Source organism: Plectropomus leopardus, chromosome 1 (genome assembly GCF_026936395.1).
Source record: "Plectropomus leopardus strain MGB_pleo_1.0 chromosome 1, ASM2693639v1, whole genome shotgun sequence".
Taxonomy (NCBI): domain Eukaryota; kingdom Metazoa; phylum Chordata; class Actinopteri; order Perciformes; family Serranidae; genus Plectropomus; species Plectropomus leopardus.
Genome location: NC_142176.1, coordinates 13929628 through 13954767, shown reverse-complemented (window position 1 = coordinate 13954767; position 25140 = coordinate 13929628). Strand labels below are relative to the sequence as shown.

At 39.8% G+C, this 25140-nt stretch overlaps 1 long non-coding RNA gene across 1 annotated transcript in view; it reads right to left on the bottom strand.

The window, feature by feature from the left end:
* LOC148190378 (uncharacterized) overlaps positions 1 to 25140 on the bottom strand; it is a 41934-nt gene that overhangs the window by 4231 nt on the left and 12563 nt on the right. The gene's annotated exons all lie outside the window — the stretch shown is intronic.

Genomic DNA, 25140 nt, shown 5'->3' with positions numbered 1-25140 from the left:
TGTAGCATTGTTGTTTATCATTAAGTGTAGGTACTCACAGTACTTGGTTAAAGCTGGGGTAGGCAGTTTAGTTTCTATTTAAAGAGCTAAAATTCCAACATAAACTTTGAACATATTGTAGTTCAAATGGTAGGATAAGAAACAAGACTTCTGCACTGTTTTTAAGCTTTAGAAAATCTAGCCTGTGAGAGGAGACTTTGGCCAATCATAGGTCATTTCAGAGAGAAGGTGTTTCTGTTCGCTGCTCTACTAATGCAGGTGCATGTGCAAATCCCTTCAGTGAAAGCCTGACTCTCAATGGTGGAGAATTCTGCAGAGAGAGTTGCTATTCCAGCATTGGAAAAAACAGCCTACAAGGCAAAGCAAACCAAAACAACCAACCACCTCGCTGGGAGGAAAAGCAGGCAGCAGCTTAGAAGGAGCACCAGTTTGCAGCTGCAGCAACTCGAAACCAGCCAGCTCAAAACCCAGCTCCAGACGACCAAAAAAAGCCCCGACTCGCCACCGTATCAGCAAACTTTCCGTTGCTGCTGCTACAGAGATCCACCTGGTGGTGCCACTGGCTACCGGCCTGCTGTGACACCCGGTGGTCTGAGAAAATACAACTGTGCAATGAAAAAAGATTAAATAAAGTACAAGACTCACTGATAATGTATGAAGCACATGCATATGCCCATGGTCGCCCAATAGGAGGGGCTTAGGACAGAGAGGGGAGAGCTGCAGGAGCAGGGTGTATTTTAAAATGTTCCCTTTTTTTTTGAGAGAGAGATTTCTACCCTACCCAGCAAAGACTGTGGTCCTGGTTAGTCAAAAGTGCCTTGAAGCAAATTTTATATGTGAACTTGTAACCAAAACCACAATATTTCTCTTACTTTCAGCAGAGTCGTTTAAACCTTACCAGACATTGGACTAAGGATGCCAATCCTGGTCTTCACTGTCAAAGCCATGAAGACTTTGTACCATTTACCCTGGGTGCTTCCATTTTATAAGTGTTTTTTCACCCTACATGAAAACTCTGCTCGGTTTTAATTTCATTTCCTTTACTTATCTATTTTTTACCAAAACGAGAGCATTAACAGTTCCTGCACAACAGAATATAAACTCCCAAATATTCTGTCTTCTCACATTTGGATGTATATGTATGTATTATTCATTACTTGATAAAGTGTAGTGCAGCCCGTCTGTCATATCTCACCTGCGCTGTCTATTTAAACTACAATGTCAGCCAGGAGTAAATTTTCATAAAGCTTATCTTCTACTATATTATACATAATGAATAAAAGGGGGTCTGCAGGATGTGCAGCAGATGCTGATAAACGTGATCAATCCCCTGAAACGACTCAGCTGTTGAGTGTATTTTAAGACTATCTGGGGTTTATGTTCAGTCCCATTAAACTGAGCTCACTGTTAGTGATTTGACCTTCAGTTCCTCTGTCATGAGCTGGAAATCCAGAGTTAAAGTGACATCTAGCTGGCATTCGCTGACAGCAGATGAGGAGGAGTTTTAGATGTGTGCATGAGAAAGAGATATTAAACCCTAAGAACCCCGAGTGCGACTGACAGCTTCTCCACTCCTCTTGTTTCCTGTTCTCATCTCCTCCCTTGTTGTTTTTCCTTTCTCACTCTGTCATCTGACAGTTAGCTGCACAACAGGAAGCTCTCCACTGAGGGGGTTACGATTAAATTGCTTTTTTTTGCCTTCGCAGTCAAATGCTCTTGCGCACAGTTACATAAAACATACGTACATGTTTACACAAGCAATCAAGCATGCAAAATTTCTAACGATTCCGTCCAATGGGAGCTTTGGATCAAAAGACATCAATAGCAGGGGGTGTCTTAAGTCATCTGCCAGGTTTGACTTTTTTGTTTGTTTGTTTTTTTTTGCTCTTCTTGAGTGAAACTTAGCCGGCAGAACAAATAGCATCTTATTTTGGAAATGTAGATCTGCTAATTGGAATTCAGCTCGCTTCACATTGATTTATTCAGTAACAGCTGGTCACAGACAGGGATGTAGTGGGGAATAAAACCCCTTAAATCTTTTTAATTTCTTTATAACCCACCAAATGTATTTGTATTTTCTTAATTTATAGCAGAGATCAGTCAGTATGAAAGTATCAATTAGGAAAGCAACACTTTATAAAACACTCTTTCCATTACGGGAACCTAAAGCTGCAGAAGAGCATCATTACCAAGCCACATGCCGGCTGTGTTTTTTTTTACAGGATAAAAGAGAAAACAGGCTTCATCTATTGTTAAAACTATTTTTGTTGGTGTATTTGAAGATTAACATTGTCATTTGTCACAACAGTTGCTGTGTTTGTGTCACGTCTACCATGTTGGTCTGCTTCTGATGCAATCATGTCACTTTGCAAATCAAAGTTGGCATCTTTGGCACTGCTGCATTAAGCAGATGTGGTCACTTCATGCCACCGTTACACTGAAGAGTACAAACTGAGCGGAAAAAAACAACAAAAAAACAGGGTAGGGCTTGTGATATCAGACGTTGTGCTTTGTCAGATGAGCCGCAGTGCAGATTTGTTGTTTGGGATCAAACAATATCCTGCTTTAAAACTGGACCTGTAGCCAAATATAAGAAAAAGGAGCACGTCTGAACATGTGTGCACAGGAGAGACACGTCCACTTAGACAAAATATTAGTCCTGTGTGCTGGGAAGTCCACTGGGAAATTATGTGACTGGGTTATTGACTGTTTTTTTTCCCTGCAATGAAGGACAAAAGGTCATCCACTTCAAACAGGGTCAAGTTCTTTTCCTCTCTCTCTCTCCCTCCCAGTATGTATGAACATGCTAATGATGTGGCTGTTTATGTGGCTACTTTATGCGGTCCACTGTAAAATTTAATGTGCCTCGCATGCCTGAACATACAGTAGTTAATTCTACTTAACAGATTTTGCATATGTATGTAGAATCTGGGGGCCACGGGACAAGATTTTGAAGTGTTTTGGTTTGCGTTTGCAGTCTTGAGTAGTATCGACCAATCACATTTAAATGGCTAGTAAACAGTTCACGTAGAAAGGTGGAATGCATTTGCTGAAATGCAATATCAGAATGCTTCGCCTGACGATGTTAGCTTTATCTTTTTTAAAAAAATTTTAACTGCATTGACATGTAGAGCATAAGAGCGTATGTTATATGTTATAACATTTTATACACCAACCCATTCTTATCCTCAGGGTGTCAAATATGGCAGCTTGGTCAGCAGCCCTCTGCGTCTGATAACGATGCACAACATACCCTTTTAGCATCTGTATTAGACACACCAGGCTTCCAACTAACTCCAATGTAAACAGATCAGCGGCAATGACGTAGTATGAAGAGCGAGAATGTCAACACTGAGGAGATCATTGTAAACTAGATTAGGCTAAATGCTTAATGGCATATGTCACATACTTATTAATGTATTTACGTAAGGTCGTTTTCGTAACAAACATCCATATTTGAACCCAAACCAAGACCTAGTTTTGTTGCCTAAAACTATTTTGAAGATACACTACAGCATGTAATGAGCAGAAATCAAGTCATCATTCCTGAGTGTCCAAAACTGACGCTAGAGGGGTAACTAGAGTGTCATAGTGTGAAAAAAAATGACCGAGCTGTATTTGACAAGTTCAGAGAGGGAACTCATTGCAAAGGCAGGCCTACTTGTTATTGCATGTCATCCACACAAAATGGACAGGGTCCACTGTGTTTTGAGTAAATAAGAAATTTACTTAATTTCATTATCAGTAAAAGGGCGAGTCATCTATTCATTGTATGTGATTTGAGCCTTTTGCCTGTGCAGCAGGTCTGCTCCTCGCTGAAATTGTTCCAGCCTTGCTTTGCTTTTAAGTTGGGCTGGTTGATATATTAGCTTTCTTTATTACTAACTTCAAGGAATATTTTATGAACACTATTTTTGTCATGTGTGAACAAATGTTTTTTTATCTGTACTGTTTTGGTATCAGTAGGTAACATGCTACGTAATTTATTATACAATTTAAATGGCTTTTACATTTGTCTATCTTTCTTTTTGTATCAACTCCTACACTGTGGCAAAACAAAACAATGTGTGTAATCAGCAGTACTAGCAGCAGGTCTTTCATGCCTTGATTAATTGTCATTTTTGTGGTGAGTTCTCTTGAAAATAAAATACTTTTAATTTTTAGTTTCCTTTTTTTTCTACTTAAATGTAATACTGTTTTTTTTTTCTCATCTTAGGGCAAAGCTATTTCGTTATTTAAACATAGTTTCGGGGCAACATTAGCATTCATTGGAATCAAGGACACCTGATTAATGTTAGTCCAATATTCACTAGCGCTGCTTTGCTTTTCTACAACACTTGAGGGAAATATTTGGCTCTTTAGCTGCTAAATGCTCCACTATCACAAGCAAGTCACCAACTGTGTCTGTCTGGTGCTGGGAAGGGTCTGCTGCAGCCCAAAAAAAATTCTCTGAGCCTGGTAATAGTGAAACAATCTTTACCATTGTAAAGATGCAAGCTGGAAAGTACAACTATGAGTAGCAAAATGCACTCTGGAGGTGAGAGGAGGTGCAAAATTGGCTGATAAGTTCATGCAGGTTCATCACTACGAGGCACTGCTTGCACATATGAGTACTTATGTGATCAATTAATATAAAAATATTCATTACAGCCACAAAAAAACAAGATTCATGAAGTCTTAAAACAACCTGTTCTTTCTCTGAAGTCATCAAGTACTGCCGCTTTGACAGTCCACGTCAGAAAAAGCCATGTTTCAAGCGGCATCACTTTATGATGTCATAGAACAGCGTCAGTGTGAAATGTCGCCAGACAACAATGCAACTTAACAGTGGGAGGATCCCCACTGGGCGAGCAGAAAAGTGTGTGTGTGTGTGTGTGTGTGAAAAGACACAATGCATGTAACAGGTGTAAATTGACATGGGGTCACAGAATGTTAATAACAGATGCACTTGGAATAGCTGGAGCACAGCTACATATGACCTATGAACACATGGCAATATGTGATGAGCTGGCAGCGAAAATATGTTGTTTAAAGTTGTGCAGACAGCCATGGAAAAAGCCAAGATAATCTTTTCAGATTAAATAATTTCATATATTTATTCTTTGACGAAGGCAATCTAAAACACCATAACAAAATCAACTCTAAATATTCATCAGGGTCACTTTATTCATTTAGCAAAGTCACATTTTTTTGTGAGCAGTTATTTTGAGACTTTTCTACTTTTCCCATCTTGAAAATTGCAATCTGATAAAATGAACATTTGCATTGCCATTTGAGATAGTCCAGAGTCAGAAAAGCAAAAGGTCTGAGGTACAATTTTGAAGCCATATATCTGTGGGTGATAGAAACATTTTCCCATTTAGTTTCCCATCTGTGTGGGTGTCACTGTGTGTCGATGCACGTGCGCATGAATGTGCACGTGGCACATTTGTGTGTGTGTGTGTGTGACTTTGTGGAAATGATGACATCACTTGCATGCAAGGTTTTTCCGCACATGGCCCTATTTGGCCCAGCACAAAGGCATACACACTTCAAAGGCGTGGGGTTTGGATCAAACGCAGTGGGTGTAGGTAGGAGGTGAATGTACACAACTCTCTCCATGGCTCCGCTCCCTTCATCTATGACTCCTTTCATGTCTGCGCTTGCAGGAGCCACATTCACTACAACACTTGAATCTTTATGTGAATAAATGAGCTCAAAACAAATGAAATCGTGGTTCAAATACATCAGATGTTGGAACGTGTAAAGTGATGCTTGGCCCTGTTCTCTTCGGTCGTGGAAGTCATTTGAATTCAAGGTCTGAGCTGGACAAAGTGTGTAAAAACTCTGTAGACCTTCAAAGCTGTCAGCCTTTCAGAATAGCCTCTTATACAACCACAACTGTACCTATTCACTGTATGCACCACAAATCAGTTTGCTGCACATCAAAAGATTTCTTTGTTATCAGTGAATATTAGACATTTGTACTTAACCTGTCAAGAGAACTTCTGGAAAGAGAAAGTTAACGACAAACACGACTCTTGTTTAGCAGGAAAGTCGTCCGCATCTGCTCCTCAGTCGTCAATTTACCATGTTTGAAGTTGAAGCCAGAGATGAGACAAGTACTCCCTAAGAACCTGCATGAAGAGGCCACTTAAAAACTCCCACTTAAGTCTGTTGCTAGAAATCCCCGTGGCTGCTCTGCTGCCCAAGTCACACAGTCCTTCAAGTTTATTCTTGAAGTTTGACTTGTGTTCCTTTGGGACCTGAAGGTCGGAGGCGGCGGGGTTAGTGTCCCTTCTGCTTTCCCTTCTCTTCTGTCCCCTCTGCACCTCCTCCTCCTCCTCCTCCCCCCCTCCCCTCTCCTGTCCTGTCTCCTCACTTCACCCATGGGACACAGGGAAGGTGAAAGAGGGTCACACAACTCAAACGCATGACCAGCTCTGTGTCCACTTGCAAAGAGCGACGGTGCGTTAATATCAAAATCTATACTCAGTCCAAACTTTTCGGCATAGACAGGTATCTGCAAGCTGAATGATGAATGAAAGCAATAATTCTGTTGAAACTGGCCAAAATGAAGCCCTTATCAAGAAAGGATTTATATATGTTTTTGGTGAATTTAATAACTCACTGTTTGTCCCTACAGATGTGTTCTTGCATCTTTCAGAGTGCAATATTGTTGAAAACAATGATTGTACTGCAGAATTTAATTGCTTTTTATGTTATTTTCATTGACTTTGCTTACTTTTATTGCACTTACCTGTTACACTAAAATGCATTATTTTATTTTGGGTAAAGGAAAAAAAAAGTTAAGAAGTTGTGTCTTTATAACATGGTAACATTAATCACTGTTAACCTGATAATATTCATAAAACTCCCCACCCAATCCTCCTGATTCATCTCCTCACATTCTGTCTGTATCTTATTAAAGGCCTAATGCAATGTGATTGATGACAAAATTTCCCCATGATTAAAAAAGAGCTGTGACGGAGATGGTTATGTTGTTGAGTGGAGAAATGTCACCATGATGCCTTTAATAGGTTATTTTCAAATCGCCTCTCTGATTTACAGGATTGCAAATAATTTAATATGCCAGGCCAGTAACACTGTTGTAATAAGCCATCTAAAACAATTTATTGGATGTTCTCTCACAATAATTCATGAGGGTCATGCATGTTTTATGAACAATCAATCAAATTCAAACACCAGCAGGCTGGATAATGAGGACCTATTGAGAGGAATGAGGCCTATTCACGCTCAGGGGTGGAGTAGGACAAACGCCGTTCTCTACCAACTACCTTGAACATGGCATTGCACTTATTGTGAAGGTGCATTCATTTGAATCTGTCTCTGTGTGTGAGTGTGTGTGTGTGTCATTGACAATGTATTTGCATGCCTACATTACTTAAAAAATGTTCCGTTTACACTTACAATTGTGACACTTGTCCTCTGTTGTGTCCATGACAGCTTTATTAAGCCAGTTGGCGGAGAGGGTAAGTCACATTTCAATCCATTACAGATTATTGAATGGTAACAAGACAAAGACTGAGCAGCTCTGTGAGGCTCTATTTAAGCACGACGATGCTTCGAGATGCCATCTGCATGTTTAGCAGGTGGAAATGTTACCATGTTCACCAGATTAGTTTAGCCTGTTAGCACAAAATACAAAATACTGATGAAAATGTCATTAGTTTTGTAGCCAAAGTGCTGCATGAATTAAAAATATGACCTGATGGCATCAAACGTGTAATTTGTGTTGAGGTCAAGATATGTAAACAAACTGCGATGCATGCTCTCAGGGACACAAAAGAAAGAAAGAGCCGATCAGGGTCTGGAGCCTGTTTCAGGACACCATCTTCAATGCCATCAATGTTGTCGATGAATTCACTGAGTCTGTGGTGGGTTTATTTCATAAAGAAGCAGCTGTCATCAAAACTACAGTTAAATCATAACCAGAAACAATGAATTGCAAGAACCACCTGTGACGACATGAACACACAGCAGCCAGTCTAGAAATATGGACAATAGTAAAGCAGCAGAATACAATGTAAAAAAAAGGACCAAATTCAAAATGCACAGGTCAAAGGAGCTGACAGGATCACATTTCACTGGAGTTGAAACATGTTCATGTGAAACATAAATGACTGACCTTCATGGCTTCATACTCTGGGGACCACGAATGTTTGCACAAAATGTAGTCCTTTCACCTTTTTTTATATGAACTAAAGCAAACAACCAACATTTCAAAACTACAGAGCCACACCGCTTAACATGGCTAAAAATGGTAATGAGTAATTTAAGCCCATCTATACACTGTATTATTAATACAGTACCTCCAAAATAGTGTTGAGACAATACTGGAAATTTCTAACTTTGATACAATGCCTTGAAAAATATTGATATTCAATATATTAGTCAATACTAACTAATATATTGATATTTGTGACAACACTTCTCCAAAATACACCGGACAGCAGGCTGAACTGAAATTATACTCTGTTGTACATAATAAAATATTGTTTAACGTGTATAAAAAGTCTAAAAAGATGGGGATTTGTATTCTTTATCACCTGAACTGAAGTTATTTTCCAGTCCCATCTGTAAGTAATCTGACAAGACATGACTTATTCCTTATTGGAAAGTATCTAAAAATGGTGACAAATTCATCTGTAAAGGAATGAACTCTATTTCTGTTACATGCCGTTTGTAACTCACAGCCTTGTACTTAATATGGGACATGGAGCACTAATCTCCCCCAGGGGACATGCAGTCACTTGCTCCATTACCTGCCCATTATTGGGCAGGCTTCCAGACGTATGTGACCATGCTGTAGGTAGAGCTAATCCTGTAATGACACAGACGGTCAATTGATTGCAGTCTGATCTCTATCCAAGGCTCTCCCCTAAAGGTGGAAGTGGTGGCTTGTGAGAAGAGAACTTAACCTTCTCTCAGTGGATTGATTGAGAAAGGGACAGAGCAGGAAATACTGTAAGTTCATCCTCGCTCCGGAGCGGATAAGCAGCAGGAAGACAATTACCGACATGACATTTTGTCACAGACGTTGCACTGTTGTGCCGTCATTTCGTTTAGAGATCATGAAGCGAGGCAGAAATGTTCCAAGAAACACACTCCTGTCACAAAAGAATCAGACATATCCGTTATGATTTATGTTATACATTCATTTTCAGCTCTGTGCATGATGCAATATCGTGCAATGCTCTGCTTTAAAGTAATAAAGCTTATTCCTCGTTTTTAAAACCAAACTACGTATCACTTTGACGTCAATAGATTCCTTTGTTAATGTGGATCACTCAGGAGAATTTCTCCAGCAGAACCAAGCGGGTGGGCTCACTCTGAAATGATCTAGTCTGACAGGGGGAACATCATCTATCAAGCAAAGACTTAATTTGCAAGAGCGCTGTTCAAAAATTGAAAATTTAAGCAATTGAATATTTGATAAGGGTAAGAAATAAAGATGTCAGGAATAATTTGATTACAAGCTACAACAAGCACACGAGACTGCATGCATTCAATAGGTATTCAATCAATAGGCCAAAATTATTTTAACAACATTTTACACATTTATAAACTCAGGCAGAAAGTACCAGTGGAAATCAAGTTTTCAAACAGACTCTGTCCCTGCTTCATTTAAAGCCCCGCTAATAGTCTTTCTCAAACAGAGACTGGGGTTGTGGTTAATAGACTGACTTAACCCATCAAGGTTACCATGGCTACCAATTGCAGTTGGCAACCTCTTAGGCTGAAATATGAAGCCAATGCAGAAGTGCCAAAAAACGCAATCCATCAAATGGCCACTTGAGGCTGGCTCTAAAAACGAGTCAATCCCCATAGTATCGCATAATAAAATGCCCAAATTTACAGCAGAAATAAACATGTTTACAGCCTGGTACAAAAAACTGTTTTGGTCTCTATAGCTAATTTCAACACTTACGGTACAGTGGGTTCATTTTTTGGCAACTCACACATTTACATTTTATTTAGGCTCAAACTTACACATATTTGAAAGCAGGACCATTTGCGTGACAGACTGTGAGGTGTCACTAAAGTCTGTGAGTAAGAGCCGCCCTTCACTCCTTCACAGATATAACATTGTGTCCAAATATGGTCACTTCTAGCTAAAAAAACAACATAGTGACGGCTGAAATTCAGGGCTTGAGGTTTCAAAATAGTAGTCCACAAACCAATGGGTGACATCACGGTAGCTACGTCCGTTATTTATGAAGTCAATGGTTCTAGCATGAATAGCAATAGCACATAAGTTATGAGCTCACATTTTGGAACCAGTTCCTCTGCAGCACCTCAACCTGCCCCACGCCATGCTAAAAAGCTCGCTTAGCTTTTACAGTAACGTGAGACTACATAAGCAATTCTGTTACATGCCACGATTATACAAAGAATTGCAAAACAGCCATCAGTTTTAATCGGCTATCTTTCATCAGCTAAGCAGGTGTGCTTTTTGCTACTGGGTTAGCTTCCTAAAAGAGAGCATTGTTGAGCACTGCTGATCATCAGAGACGAATTTTGTGCAGCTCCGAGTATAGTCATACATTTCTTTCTTGTTTAAGCTACAATCTTTTTTTAAACTTTAAGCACAAAATTATTCCTTAAAATATCGTTGGCGAATGCAGTTGAAAATCAACGTTGTCGGGAGATGATTCTGAAAAATATGAAATAAAAAACTGCCAAAAGACACTGGAGAGGGGCTTCAAGGGTTCAATTTTCTTGAGACAAACTACTAGAAACATGTCCATCATATATTACTGTAACTGTATTGTTGTGGTAAAACGACATCTATTGTCCGTCCTGAAAGAGGAATCCCTTCTCAGTTGGGATTCCTCTTGGGAGGTTTCTTCATTTTTTCCCCCATTGAAGGGGTTTTGGGGGTGTTGTCCTTATCTGCGGTGAGGGTCCAAAGACAGAGGGTTGTTGTGTGCTATAAAGTTATCTAAGGCCAATTGTGATTTGTGGAAATGGACTTGATAAATTAAACTGATTTGATTGACTTGACTTGACTTGACTTCCCTTGATTCCCCAACATTTCCCAGTGCTGAAAAGCAAAAGAGGTTTAAAATGCCAAAAGTGGTGGAGTGGTCTTTTGGGGCTGTCAGGGGCACTCTTATCAGAGAGAAAAAGAAGTAGGAAAGAATAGAAAGATAAGGAAAAAAACAGCAAAACATGTCAGCATAGTGGCCTTCGTCAGGGCGTTATGACAAACAAACATTTAACCCACCACAGAGCACCTTGTTTCACCGCTATTAACTCGACATTCTGTTTTTTAAGGTTTAAAATGCTGTTAAATGGTCCAACAGCCACTTCTTCAGAAGCATACTGACGGCCTTCATGTGATGGCGGACATGTCCAACATGATGACTGCAGGAACAAGCTTAAAAAAAAACATCATGAGTCCCTAAACATCCTGGGAACACATTTTCCTCTTCATAAGTGCACATAAAACAAGCTCCTCAGTGACCATCTGTATGTACAACACTTTTGAAAAGTTTAATGCAATTTTTGTTATGACGCAAAATGTACCACCTACACCTCTGCCTTAAATAGTTGTGACCTTTAAAGTATGGGGAAGTGTGTTTTTTTTCCTTTCACACCTATTTAAAGTATTCCCACTGAATCATCTGAGACCATGGCAACAGGATACATTTCAATATTTATAAAAGAGCCCTGCATTTAAAATTTAAACTAATAAATGTATGTAAATTTTGAGCCAATATATCTGTAACTACAACCGGCTCCAACCTCATTTTTCCAAATGTTTTATCAGCCAATAGATGTTTCCTGGAGCTGTGTGCAGTGATTAATAATGGCTCCGCGAAGGGTTACCTCAGGAATAACAGATAAGGGATGTTGGTTTATTCCAATGTAAACTGTGAGGGTTCAATTAACAATGAACCAAGTGTCCCTGTGTTGCTGTGCTGCAATGAACATGATTGACAGACGAGTGTGCGGGAGAAAGGTTAGAGGGGCTTTGGAGGTAGCGGTGGAATTATGGGAAGGGAAGGGGGGTGCGATTCAGGGGCGGCGAGTACAGATCACGCTCTAGATGACAGCATGCTATCCATACCAATAGGCTCATGCACAGACAGCGCCATACAGACCTCCAGTTCAGTGAATACGATGCATTTGCACACATAACAAAAATCAACACAATGGGCGAATTTTTTCCTCGCTTCCTTCCTGCACATAAGGAATTTGCACATTTACACATACACTGAAATGGACATGCATGGGCACACACATGCCAGACCGCCAGTTAGAGGAGCCCAGTGCATCCCTGGTTACACAGCAGCTGGGCTGGGTCATTATCATCTGTGAACTGTGTCTCACACTGACATTGTCTGGATGGTCAGCTATGATGGGGTGGCGTGCTGCAACAAGCTCCAGGTGACTCGAGAAGATAATGGTGGGGGACGGCAGTTTACGGGAAAAGTAAAGATGAGAGAAAAACAACAGCAAAACAGGATGGTGTGGAGATTTATACAGCGCCAGTTTTTTTTTTTTTTGTTGTTGTTTTTTTTGCAAAGCAGGGTGAGGAAAACAGATGCAAGAGTTACGAGAGGAAGAAAGGCAGGAAGAACAAGGAGGAAGAGGAAGGATTTGAAAAGGGGAGGGGGCACAAAAAAGAGAAGCTATGGCAGAGCAACAGAGAGAGAAAAAGAGACTAAGAGAGAGGAGAAAAAGGTAGGGGAACCTATTTTTCATTTGAACAAAAAGCCTGGCATCAGGATGAACAGAATAGTGAGCCGTAGTCTTGTCATCATGTCCCTTTTTCTTCCCAGAACAACCTGTTTGATGTGAACAGAGTAATATGGTGAACAGCGGGGGGCATCCACAGCATCAAAGAGAATTTAAAGCACACACTGGCCCATTACAGTATGCTTATGTGTGTGTGTGTGTGTGTGTGTGTGTGAGTGAGTGAGTAATAATAGGGACTGACTGCATGTTTGTCAGTACCCGCATGCAGCACATAACGACACTTGATTGTGTCCCTTTGCTACATTGTGACAATTACCAACCAGCAGGAGTTCTTAGCGTGATGTGTCTTAACTACCAATCACAACTGGCCCCCTGTCTGTTTTTCCATCGCTGAGTGTAACAGTGGAAGTAAAACCAACGCACTGCTTTTGATGATCCATGACAGAGACGGCCATGGGCCGGGGACAGCATTTGTTTTCTGCAGGGCTCCGTTGTGGCTACTGCCTTCACGCATCAGCAAACACGCTCCGCTCTCTGGCAAAAGGGAGGAGATGTTGAACAGCGCGAGAAAAGAAAGCGGGAGAAAGTCACTCCTAACCGGAGCGCGTTGATGGATGGTCCAGTCGGTTTGGCTCAGAGCTCACATGAATAAACATATAGGGCCAGTGTTCGCTGCAGAAACAAACCTTTGAATAATAAGTAATTGAAAAATTGCGATCTGATTACAGCTACGGCTTGAAGGGGGATTCAGTTATAGCTGAACTGTTACGATGATGTTTTTTATGGTACAGTTTTGAAACATGGATTTTTCATTCCAAACCGGAAACAAATTGAATGCCACAAGTGACTACAGCATGTTTCCTTTCTTAAAGCCTACATTTTATTGTCAGCTTTATGTTTTGCACCTTATACAAGACAGAGTAGGTGTGAAATGTAGGTAATCACATAATCGATGGTTTCAATCGACATCTCTGCAGAACCTTCTCCAACCTTTTTCCAGTGTCTTACAGCTCTTCTCAGTGAATTATGGACATTAATTTTCCATTCATAATTATGAGGAATAGATTTTCTGGTTTAGCTATTCTCCCATCTCCCCCAGGCAAGGCCTACACTGAGGCCCAATCCTGTTCCACTATTGGCCGACAGTTCAAGGCTGCCATTGTACTGAACAGCTTGCGAGGATTAGTATTTGAATGTGAAGCATTGCTGAAAAATGAGCAAGTATGCATAGTCATATTTTTGGATGAATAAACATTAGCAAAACCTTCTGAGACATTACACATGACTTCCCTAGTTGTTCCGTTTCCCAAAACAAGTGCACAACTATTGCAAACTTTTTTTTCTGAATTTATCTTAGTAGAGTGACACATTTTCTAAATTTTAAACCTGCAGTATTTTGTATTAGTGGTCAAATATTTACTCTCTTTTCAGATTTGTTTTAGTCTTCACTGACTCCAGGGAAATATCTGGCTAATTAACAACCAAATGCTCCACTGTGTCACCAACTATTTACTAACTTTTCCTTTCCTTTTAGCAGTCTGGTACTGGGCAGGTAGTGCACAGCTGTTTTTTGATGTTACAGGTTTTTTCTAGGGGTTTTCCCTTTATTTTACAGGACAGCATTTAGAGTGAAAGGGGGAGAGAGAAGGGAAGACATACAGCAAAGGGCCGCAAGTTGCAGCAAGGTCCTTTTCTACATGGGGCGCCCACTCTAGCAGGCCGCTAAATATTTTAAAAAGAAAACTACAAACTTATGTCTTTACTTTAACCTTGAACTTCTTCTGACTTAACTGCTTAGCATTTTGCTTTGCACTTACGCACTGCTGCACCTCTTTAAAATGTTGTATTTTCTTTAATTCTATCCATTTTGTACACCCTATTTTTAGCTTGATTTTATTAACATTATCTCAGTGGGTTTTATTTTCCATCTTATGTAATGCATTCCGTGCATTCTATTTTTATCGTTATTTTTATCTTACTTTTACTCGTATTATTAGGTGGGTTTTATCATTCTATGTATTCTATTCTGATCTTATCTTACTTTTACATGCAGGTTTTATTATGTCTTTATGTCTTCTGTCTTTTCATGTGAAGTACTTTCTTTGTTGTTAAGCACGTTGGGCTGCATTTCTTGTATGAAAGGTTCTACACAAATAAAGTTATTATTATTAATTCATATTTATTATTATTATTTATTTTATTTATTTTTTTATTTGATTTTTTTTTTTGTTAATGTAGGTATTCGTTGACTGGCGATGTTTCGAAATATATGGTAAATCAGCTCCAGAGCGTAGTGAAGGGAATTTTTAATAAGCCAGCCTTTGGCAAATTTATGGCTACCGTCTACATCTGGTGAGTCAGACTACTTTTGGATCATTGTTTTTAATGGTGCCAACTAGGTGATAACAAAGTGATGGTGATAACAGAAAAAAAAAAACACAAACTTGATTTGCACAAACAACGCAAACCTTCAAAAATTCAATAGAAATCACTACAGCAAATCAAGGCAGCACCTATTGTTGTTTTAGAGTACACAAGTATTCATTATAGCTCATACTGGTTGGTTGGAGGTGTGTGTTGACAGAGAAAGATTTGCTAATTAATGCATGAATTATCCTAATTATGACCTCATTAGTACACTTGATTATGTTTAATATATCATGGTGATTATAGTGGGACATGCTGTTTTGCTTATCGAGGCAGTGGGAGAGCTGAGAGAGAGACAGGCAGCCAGGGAGACAGAGGACACGGCTCTGCAGGGTTTTCATCCCATGCCAGCAGGGTTAACAGCGTGCAGTCTCTCAGCTGAGGGCGAGAGATACTTATTCCCCATTGGTCTAACTGGATCTGAATCCATTCTCTTCATTCATATCCCAAAATAACCAATTCATGGTATCAGTTGAGCAAATAGTTTTGATTTTATTTGTCCAGGTTTTGAGATATTTGCATTTAAGAAATATGCATTAAGAATGGGCAATATCACGATATTATGGTATACCAGGGTATTTAGAAATCTTGACGGTGTAATTTTAAATACCCACAAAAATATAGACCCTCATCTTCCTTTTGGCCTCATACTGGAGACGAACTGAGGATGTTTTGCATGCAGTGCCCATCACATCGCCCGGAGGTAATGCCCGGGTCATACCACATGCATGAGCAGTGGGTGTTCGCATTGGCAGCGATTGCTGTTGCGTCACTGCTGCAGAGCTGCCTACTTCTTAAACTTGTATTTCCATAATTAAAAGCACATGTTCCACTTATTTATGAAGCTGTGCAAGCCACTGCATCGTCAGCAACACGGTCCTGCAAACGTTTCACATTAAAATGCCTTGCATCAACAACTGAAGGGATTCTGTCGACAGAAACGTTGTCGGGGGGCTTTTATTTTGACACAGAAACAGATGTCATGTCTGTGACAAATAAATACATTGAAACTGAAGTATAAAGGTGGCATGGAGTCGATAGAACTATCAAAACAAAGTTTTTTTGCTGAAAACTGCACGCGTTACGCAGAAAAAAATGGCAAGACTCTGTTTCTTCAGATATGTCGCAGCTGAGCAGTAGCCTCTGCAAGACAAGTCTATAAAGACACCAAAAAGAGTCTATGTGATTACAGCACAAATATATATATATATATATATATATATATATATATATATATATATATATATATATATATATATATATATATATATATATATATATATATATATATATATATATATATATATGTAATGTTGAGTTCCTCTTGAAATGGCAAAATGTGTTGAAATCTGGTGTTTTGTTGACCTATGCATTAGACAGATGATTTTTGAATGCTAAATTAAATTAATCGCTGTATTAATCATTTTTAACATGTTTTGATCTTATTTTATATTTTGTAGTACACATCAATTTTATGTTAACTTTTAGAACTTCACTATATGAATGGATCAACTTTAATTTCATTTCTTCTTAAACCATGTTTAAGTAAAATGACAAAAATTCTAACTTGTACCAAATGTGCATTTGAACTCTGCAAGTTTGAACTTCCGTGTCAATGTATGTAAAAGTTTCCAGGCTCATTGTGCTCACAGCAAGTTAGGAAATCCGAATCTGGTTTTCATCAATCCTAAGATTATCATATAAGAAGCTGGTTTCTTCCCTTTCAATGTGCTAATGTTCAAAGTTGATATTTTATCTTAAAGAGATTTCTCAAGCTTTCTTGGAGGGGGTTCTGCTACATCTGCATTACACATATGTGAGTGGGTCGTCCACTTATCGAAAGATCAGCAGTTTGATCTCTGCCTCCACAAGTCTGCATGTCGAAGTATAAGATATAGAACCCAAATTGCATGTTAAATGTGAAAGTGCATGTGAATGGTGAATGGCCACCAGTGTCAGTGAATATGAAACGTAGTGCTTTGATTTGACAGGAGATGAGAAAGGCTTTTATCATTTGCAAAGTCTACATAAATACCATCATACAATCTCAGACACACACGCCATCTTGCAGACATACTCACATTCATCCTAAAATATTTAGACACATTCATATACACGGACACATAAAAAAGCCATCTACAAGCACACCATCAACTTCTCTATAAACAGAAGTCCATTCCTCTATTCCTGTTATAAATCCACTGACGTACTTTATGCTCTGTTTATCTAACCACGTGGGCCTGTATAAGGTAAAATATAAGAATTCCTCCAAAGCCTGATTGCTTCATCTCCACACCTGAAACTTCCTTTCACAATATGACCTCCTCCTTCTGTGGACTTTGCTGCTCTGTAACGACACACTACTTCCTCCTTTGCTCCCAACGAACAATAGTCGTCATTTTCATAATTACTGTGGCTGCTACCTTTGTCACTTAAATGTTTAACAAATTACATGCTTAGCTCAAACTACTGATACTGTTTTTCTTGGGGGGAAAATCTCATTCTAACTCACTTTCATGCAACCTGAAGGAGAAAAAAAAAAGTAATCACAGAGCACTGAGCAATCCTCCTAAAATGTTATTCTTTGACAAGTAAGCTCTCCACATCACTTTTTAAGAATAATCCATTTAACACTGCGTAGAGCTAATGCAATATTATACAGTGTTCACTCTGAAAGGCACAGCCCCACCCCTTAACTACATATTGATCTTATCTGTTCAATTTAGCGCTGCCTCTCTCCCCTCCAGCTCCCCTCCCTGGAGGAAAAAGCAATACAGCCTCATCATACACACAGACACACAACAACACGCAAACAGACACACACATGTACAAAAACGCACACTGTGGGTGTGATAGAGGGAAGTGTGTGTGTGTGTGTGTTTGTGTGTCAGGTGGGGGGGAGTGGGGGGGTCACACTCGAATACATGACTAATAGACTGTCGACATAGATAAATGGCTTTTTAAGTAACAGAAAATTGCTCTGTATTGCATTCACTGAACAGTAGTTTCCTCTCTTCTCTCTATCTGTCTTCCGTCTTTCCTTCCCTTGTCCTCCGCTCATTCTTCTTCCATTTCTCTGCTCCCTGCTCATCATATCGCCGCCCTCACGCCCTCTTCATCTCTGCACCTTTGCACCACTGAGTCCTTTCTCCTCTGCCAGTTCTTCCTCTAGTAGACTTCTCTTTATTTTTTTTCCCACCCCGTTTCCAAAGCAACAAGTAGCAAAGGTTTGAGAGACTTCTTTTTTTCTGTCTCTCTTTTCACATGTGAAGGAGGAGACAGAAAAAGATCTGGGACTGCACAATAGTGGAATTATGCAAATTAATCCACCCAGTGACAATGGATTAGAGCGTGCTCTCTCACAGCTGACAGAAGGAGTTTAGAATGAGCTCTGAGAGTCACTTTAAATGATTCTTGTCTCAGAAATCAGATCCGCATTCACGCAAAGATTTCTGTGTCCACCTATTGCCTTTCTCCATCCCACTTATTTGAGTATATGTATACATGCACCGTGTAAACAGACCTGAAATCTCCATACTTTGTAATAGAGGCAACAGTTAAAAGAAAAGACGGAACTTTGCACGGAATAAAAAGATGTTATCATTAAATCTCGACGCTTCTGCAACAGAGAAATCTCCATATGCATGTTCATGTGTGTGTCTTGTTTGTGAAGGTGTGACAGATTCTTTTTTATGAGTGGATGCCACCCACTTTCACACGTAACACACATACCTTTGCCAGTCCTACATGTTACAACTGTTTCAACTCTCATTTATACCTTATTATATACCACACCTGGATGGTATTATTTGAATTACCCATATGCCTCCAACAATTTATATTAAAGCTGCAATTTACCACATGAAATCGCTCCATCCGTCCATTCAAATTGATATAATTGCCAACCTGACATCTTTTTTTTTTATAAAACTAATGCAAAATTGTTACTCTTTGTTGTAAACATTACAGGCTCTGCAGAGACCATAACAATGCCAGCACTTTTATTTCAAATTGTGTCTTTGTCAGGAAAACACCGCAGGCCCCAGTTGGTCAATTTCAATCAAGTTACTAATCACACATGGGTATTGTGGTATTGTGGTGTATGTTTTATTGCAATGAGGGTAAAAAAAACAGAAAATACGTCAAAGTTGTCACCAACACTGCAACAGAATATACTTAATGTGTGACCATTTATTCAGGTCATGTTGTTGCCGTGTGTACATTGATTTTGCATTTAGGCTGTCCAGAGAGGCTTGAGAAACTGGACATCCACACATACTCTGTGCACATCAGAGGCATTTACATTTTTGACTTTTATATTCTGAAGTTCTTTATGCAGTCCCCTCAGAATGGTGCGATCGCAATAATTCAGCCAATCCATGTGAATTCTGTGCAACCTTGTAATTTTGTCCAATCACCACAACTCTGGAGCAAATCTGACAATTCAAAACGGATGAAAACATTACATTTCTGTAAACCACTGACATGTTACATTTCTCATGTTACACTGTGGCAAATGCATGGCTCGGTTGAGGCACAAAAATCACTTTCTTATGATAAGAAAAAGACCCCTTTTGGCTTAAAACAGCCAAATTTGGTGGCACAAAACTTGCAGTAAAAGCAGGGACAGGTCAATAAACAACAGCCAGGTTCAGGTGCTAAAATGCCGCTGGCAAAGGCTGCAAATGGTCGGTAAAACCGCCAGGGATCGGTGGTTCCGACGCCACTGGGAACTGAAACTAACTGCAGGGAGTGTGTATTTTCAGAGAAAAGCAACTTCAGATGAATGGGTGTTAGTTCTGGGATAAGCGGTTGTCGGACAAATGGGTCTTCTGTCTAGTGGGACGGCTTTTGTTCTAACGGGGCTTCAGAATTTTGGGCCGTCAGAACAACGGCAACTAAGGCTGCTGGGAATGCCATTAGCTTTGCAGACATAAGTATTGGGGAAATTCATATTTTTATCAGATGATGGGGCTAGATGAGAAGTTAAGGGTTCATCAAAGTTGGTTCAGTCTATTCTGAAGGGGACATGAATGTGTGCACCAAATTTCTAGGCACTCCATTCAATAATTGTTGATATTTCACTCAATGCACAAATGTCAACCTCACGGTGGTGCTAAATTAAAAGTCAGGGGATCACCAAAGTCAGTGAAATTCATCACATGTTGACAACAAGTCACTGTATATAATTCCATGGTAATGCATCAAACAGTTGTTGAGATATTTCAGTCTGAATCAAAGGTGTGGACCAACTGACAGACCAACATTGCCATCCTGAGCCCCACCACCATGGCGAAAAAAAACCTCCAGAGACGTGTGATCACAACCAGAGCAAAAGGTTTTTACATTAAACACCATCAAACAAAAGCATGCAGGCAAAACTAAAATAGCTTGATTGCTGGCTTTTGTTCCACTCTATTGTAGATACACTTTGATGTTGTTAAGCCACTCAGGATAAAATTTAAGATCAACGTTATGATACAAAAATTGGAGAAAAATGTTTGAATTTAACTGACATTTATGTAGGGTTAGGAGGATTTTTTGAGAAGAGGGTTAGGGGTGACCAGGTAGAAAATTGCCACAGTCAGATTTAAATTTTGCCAAAATGTTTATTGTAACATAAAACATAATTTTTTTTATCTTATGGTGGAGACAAGGGGAGAACACAACTGGGAAATACCCATATAGTTTATGGGTATAGTTCTTCTATATATAGTTCTTTTTGTGATTTTGTGTTTCTCATTCTCAAATCAGGTCTTTTATTTTGGATGTATGATTTTTGACGTATCGTGCCACGCCATGAGCGTTATAATCATCCTTGCGAAACACAGTATGCTGTTCATAGTAACATGGATTCAATGAAGCTTCGATGAGGATAATTTGCAGAGATCTCAGCCCTAAATTTGAACTTTTGAAAGATTAATTCAAGAAATTTTAATACCAACTAAGGCCTTATTTTGAGTTTAATGAATTCAATGCCTTTTAAGACTTTTTAAGGATCTGCGGGAACCCTGCTTTGTTTGTACTAATGGCTGGTGCATTCAAATGTTTTTAAGGCAGTTCTCTCACTAATGTGCTGGAATGATCCGTGTGCTTTCAGCAATCTTGTCAGGAGCTTTGGAGCAACCTACCAGCAGGTTTTGGCGTCAAGATGCACTGCATGCTGCGTGCCTTGAGGTGTAAATGTTCATGAAATATAAAACAAACAAGATTAGGGCCCTTTCTTATATGATAAAGCAATCCGTGCACATACGGAGGGAGTCTGCAGGCTGTGTTGACTGAAAGGCAGGTGCAGGTGGTCCAATACTAAAGAGGAATACGTGCGATTGTGTGTGAGGGAAGGAAGTAGATAAGAGGAAGCTATAGGAGGAAGGGAGAGACTCAACACTTGTACTTTGCACTGCATCTGGCTATACACACCCCCATGCTTCAGTGCAGGTCTGATAGGGATCAGATTTCATAACAGCCTAATAACACCCTCCAAGGGGTCTCAACCTCAGCTATCTATCTCTGCAAGAGCTGCCATCATCTTTACCTCGACAATCCAGCCCCTGTCAACAGCCATCAACCCCTGAACCGACTGATATTGACAATAAAACAGGAGGCAGGATCAGCCAGTTGGCGTGAATATGTGCCCACGTGCGTGTAAGTTTGCGTGTTGGCAAGAAAAAGGTCCGAGAGTGAGCACTCGCTCCATCACCAGCCAGAGAGGAGCTCGCTGTGCACCTGGTAGCTATACTCTCACACGGCGGGATAAAGACAGATTTCATGGAAGCGTGGGGAGGAATACAGAGAGGCAGCCGCACAGAAAGAAAAATGTATAATGATCCCCGTTGTCACAGCCATGACTTTTGGACAGCTCTGGTTACTCGCAGTGTGCTACAGAGGAGATGGAGAATTGTAAGCCTTGTCATGCATCATAAATGTAATACCATATGGGAATGTAGCTCTCACACGCAGAAGAGAATAGGAAATTTGTGCGCCCCATAAAGAAGAATGTATTGCCTTTTACGAGGCAGCGAAGGACATATTGTGTGGCAGGCCTCATAAACATACGCATGTTTCTCTTATGAGTTTTCGGAGATTTGAGGGAAGGCTGTACAGAATGAGAGAGCAGGATTAAGAGGCAGAAAAGCAAAGACACTTTTTTTTTTCCACTGAAATGGCTGTACTGTTTGAGAAGAGAGAGGATGAGCAGAAGAAATGGAAATAGATGAGATGATGTGATCTGGGGATCTGAATGTGAATGGGAAGGAGGTTGAAGGTGCAGGCAAAAATAATCACGTATAGGATGTTTGTGCTGATGGATACAAGATCAGCATGCATACCATTTCGCTCACCCCTGCCCCAGAAGAGCTCTTTGGTGGCAATCTCATAGCTGCCTCTTTTTTTTCCCTTCTAATATTTGCCGCAGAGGTATCAAAGTTGCGAGCGTAGAGGAGTTTTCATCTCCCTCTCTCTGGTGGGATTGTTAAAGCAGACAGTGTCTATAGATCTTTGGGGGTCACAGCATTCAGAAACCTCCATTTGTTGGTGCCATCATCCCCATGGTAACAATAAAGGACAATCGGTGTGTGTGAATCAGCTTGTGGCAAGGATCTGGACCCCCTGCACCTCAGGGTGAAGACCCTATCATCATCTTTGCTTGCTGCACAGCTCTGCCGAGGGAGCAGCAAGGCTTAAGACATCATGCCCAGATTTGGCGGTGCTTACTTTCAGTATATCTGGCTATTTCTCTGTCCTCTCCCTGTGACTTAGCAGCATCTGCAGAGAGACTGATCAATAGATCACACCAACAAGAGGTCTTGAGGCCAATTAGGCCAGGCAAGCTGGTGTCAGGCTCCGTGTCAATACTGAGGCTTGTCTGCCCTTAGGAACAATGGATAAGGAATAAAAGCAGATAGACATTACTGAATGTGCGTGTCTGTGTGTGTGTGTGTGTGCTCTGCAGTTACTGATTTACATTAAATGATCATCAGCCCATCCAAGAGAAGTTCTAGCACATCTTAAGCTCTTGACCGCTCCCCATTTTCAGTAAATGCCTCCTTCACCATCAGGTCTGCTCCTACATACCAAATAGAGCAGAGAAGTGTGATGAAGGGCGCCTGATGAAATGTCATTGTCCCACTTTCATGCACAATACTTTAGCACCCTCTGTTGGTGTGTTGGATCACAACACATCTTTCTCAAAAAACACATCTGACTTGTTCATGCATCACGGTTGATGCAAACGATCCTAAGTGGGCACATTTTCAACCAGCTCCTGACAGAAAACAATTGCCATCCCCCTGAACCTAAAATATTACAATATTAGTTTAATTTCGCCTCGCCTTCGGCAAAAAAAAAAATTACTCAAAGTCTGCCCAATCCTGAAACACAATTTATCTGTGTCTCTGTGTCTGATACCTATCTTGGATTAATCATGAAGATGAATTCATTAACTTAACTGCAAGGTTTATGTGGTGAAAGGGCGAGGTGTGGTGAGGGTTCACAGGAGGGGAGATACAATCCAATTAATTCAGTATTGGTTGGCAAAAGACTTCTGGCCAAGCAATAACTGAGAGCCTCTCTCCTTCTCAGACACACACACACATATGCACACACACACTCTAACTCTCACTATGACAATCAAGTTAATTAAAGAAGTTGAACAATCAGGTACTCGGAGTAAAGGCAGAATTTGTCACCCTCAGGCTGAGCACTTTAAATCTTAATCAGACGTACACTAATTAAACTTAATGTCAGCGATATAGCCGAAAAATGGAGAGTTTTGCTCGTTAATGCGTATGTGTGAGGTTGTATACAATATTGACACCATGTGCTCGTGGTGCTTGAATGTTTTCACACAGCAGAGTTAGTTACAGTTTACAGGTGCAATGACACTTTCAGAGAATGATAACAGTCTCCGAAAATAGTGCAGTGTCACGGCATCGCAGAATTAGTGTTATTATTATTATCATCAACAAGGGTTTTTTTTTTTAATTTAAACATTTTATAGCTACAATTAAAACCTGAAACCAGATGACAGTATATGTGAAAAGTCTCCCTTTTGAAAATAGCTAAAGTAATTGTGAGATTCTCCATCCAGTCGTATTTTTTTCCCCAATATCGTAGATAAGCAAATGGACACAGTAGGAAAATTTCAATGCTCGTACCAGGGCACCATCTGCTGCAACCCTGTTACAGGTATTACGTTATTTGTGCCATGAATAAAAGTGCCCAGGCCATGCTGACTTATAACACCCAAAAGTTACTGCTGCAGCGGTGAAACGTTTATCGAACAAGAATGCAACTTCTGACATATAACATTAAAACTGCAAACACAAGATTCTGTCCTCTATGTCGGGCTTAACGAATAAAAGTTTCCTTCCTAAATCAAATTCAGCACCAAGATCCTAAATTATCACTGTCAATAATGACGGTAAAGTTTCCCCTCGAGTGTAATGTTCAAACATTTATTTAAGACTCTGGAAATCTATTTGGAAGACCTTCATTTTCAAAGTATGAAGAGTATGAAGCAAGAAATAAAAAATAATTAGGGAAACAAACAAACAATGTTTGCTTAGTTACTGTACGCATTTTATTTTGTGGTTATTTTATTAAGCCACCATACTTCATGTTTTACAGGATACTATGGAAAGATGAATATTTCACCAGGAAGCATTCAACATTGTTATTTTTGACTTGAAAAGTTACTTTGTATAATAACATAAAGCAATCATTCCTATCATTATAAGTAGCACTTGAACTATTACTTTATTTATATTTTCATGTGTAACTTTAAGTTGCTATTTTATGTCCCCTTGGCCTCAAGTGAAAGTGAAACTAAAGTTCCTATCAAATCATCTGGTTGGACCTACTTGTTGTATAATGAATCTTTAATTTCACCTAAATTAAATTTAAAATGAAACCTGGCTGCCTCTACAGCGAATGATTATGGTCCTGTATGTGTGCACATGCAGGGCTCTGGATTAATACATATTTTTTTACACCTGTAAATGTATT